Raw genomic sequence first — 2,659 nt, 5'->3', positions numbered from 1 at the left:
TTTCTCTTTCTTTTGCCTCCCGCCTCTCTCTTTCTTCTGCCTCCTTAATACACTTTCTCTGCCTCTTTCACTAGATCACGTAACTCAGCCTCCTGTAACCCTTCCAATCTCTGAAGTTTCTTTCTGATATTCGAGGCCAACTGCCATATGAAGGCCAGGGCCACTGAGGCCTTCTGGCCTCCTGAGGTCGGATCAAAGGGAGTGAACCACCTGAAGGCTTCCATAAGCCTTTCAAGGAACACTGAAGGAGGTTTGGTCTGCCCCTACATTATCTCTTACCTTAGCCAAATTAGTGGGCCATCTTGAGGCACCTTGGAAACCAGAGCCTGGCGATAGATTTTCAAGTTCTGCCTACCTTCAGCCATGTTGTAGTCCCAACTGGGGTGAGTCAAAGGGAATCCCATGTCGATCTCATTTTGTAGCTGTGTAGGCCACCTGTCGGCTCCCGGGATATTCTTTTAGCCTCTAACAGAATTCTCTCTCGATCCTCAGTTGTGAAGAGCATCTGCAGCAGCTGATGACAATCATCCCAAGTAGGCTGATGAGAGAACATAAGGGACTCCACCAACCTTGTGAGGCATTGGGGATCCTTTGAGAAAAGGGGGTGGTTAGTTTTCCAGTTATAAAGATCAGCAGAGGAAAATGGCCAGTACTGAAGGGGTTGAAGGTTGGGCGGGTCCACTGGAGTCCATCCGGACTCTGTGCTTTCCGGCTCCATGTACCCGCAGTGGGTCCGCCTCCTGCCACCCTGAGGGGTTCAGGGTTCTCCAGCAGTGGGGGTTAAGCTGTGGATATGGGGGAGGTAGTGGACTAGGCTACTCAGGAGGCTTCTGAATCTCAGAATAGATTTTGGAGGAGCCAATGGGTTAGCTGGTGGCTCCAATTTGGGAGAAACCTTCACTTTCGATTTCTGATTTCTCTTGTAACACCAGAGCACAACCACAATTTTGGGAAGCAAAACCCAATTTTAACAGTGTAAACAATCCATTCTCTTTCACCAAATTATCCCCAGATAGTTGGAGAGTACTGCTTTTCTCAAACCTGTTCTCTCATGTGTAAACTATCTCTAGTCAGGGTACAAAGCACCTATGAGAATTACCTTTGCTTCTCTAGATTTTCACATAGCTCTAAACACATACCCAGAAACACACAAAACAGAAACCAATAGATCAAGACACATGCGACACTTTCTCATCCTCCACAAGCAGGCAAAAGAATTAGATGATTTCAGAGGGGGAAGCTTCTGCTTCAACAACAGAACTCGGTCCCTCTGACCAATCTCCAGAGACTACCAGGTGTCCCTGGCTCTCCCTACTTCCCAGGGTGTCCCCCAGGGTGCCAGCCTGTGATTCTCCCAGCATGTCTGCGGACCACAGTCCTCTGGTTCTTATGGCCCAAGAGGACAGCTGCAAATAGAAAACCCCATCAGGTGAGCAATACTATAAGGAACAAAGCAGCAGTACCATAAGCAACTCCTGCCTTATCCTACTTCCTTATCACAGCCTAAAGCTAGATTCTTGCCTTATCCTGCCCTAATGTTAGATTCCTGCCTGAGCTTACTTCCTTGTCCTAGGCCAATGTTAGACACCTGCCAAGTGGTACCCCAAAAGGCTTTCCACATCTCCCCCTTTTTAATTTAATAAATAAGGCTGAGCCTGTCTTAGGTTGTTCTGACAAGAATGCCTTCCTTACTTGTCCTCAAGACATGCGCAGCTTGTTTGTGTTATATGAACAAACATGGCCTTTTAGTTTTCGTTATAAACAAACATGGCCTGTTGGCACATGCCTCTGTCTTAGGTTGGCAAGGCCCTTGTGCAGAATCTAACCTGTCCTTGGCTTGCCAGCCTGTTAAATTAATAACTCTGTTTGGGGGCTCATTCTTAGTTTCAAGCCATGCACTTGGGCTGATAACATGTTGATGCTGTTAAAGGTAAGCTTTAACACGATGGGCAGGAATAAGAATTCCTAGGACAAGAAAGGCTAGCATGATCAAGCCATATATACCATTCTTGAAGCTTGACCAGGATGGAAATACTGACTTCAGGCTGTGAATAATCCTATCAGCAACATCAGCAGCATTGAAGCTTAGTGGAGCATAATTCTTTAAATTCATAATCTCACCATTCAAAGTTAAAATATCCAGAGAGGTATTGGGATTATACCAAATACCCTGCAAGTGTCTTTGAACCTTTTCCCAGCTATAGTGACTATCATTGTGAAAGATCCTGACAGAATGTAAAAGGTCACAGAAGCCCTGAAATTGGCAAAATAGATTTCATTGTTAGTAGAAGTAGCTTCACTGATTTAGAAAAATAGAGGTGCACAATGCTCTGGCCGCTCCTTGAACCCCTGTGTCTGCCAATGTTCTGACTGTTCCTTGAACCCAGGAACCCTACCTGTCATAGGATCCTTCCACTTCACTGAAGCATATATAGTGGAAGTTTGAGGGTGCCAAAAATGCTCAGCTGCTGAATGTCCATGCACATCCAAATTTTAAAAATTTTAATAAAAAGAACATGGTTGGCCGGGCATGGTGGTGCATGCCTTTAATCCCAGCACTCGGAAGGCAGAGGCAGGCGGATTTCTGAGTTCGAGGCCAGCCTGGTCTACAAAGTGAGCTCCAGAACAGCCAGGGCTATACAGAGAAACCCTGTCTCGA

The sequence above is a fragment of the Mus caroli genome, chromosome 2 (assembly GCF_900094665.2).
Source record: "Mus caroli chromosome 2, CAROLI_EIJ_v1.1, whole genome shotgun sequence".
Lineage (NCBI taxonomy): Eukaryota > Metazoa > Chordata > Mammalia > Rodentia > Muridae > Mus > Mus caroli.
The sequence above is the reverse complement of the archived record's forward strand: the minus strand, read 5'-3'. Positions refer to the sequence as shown.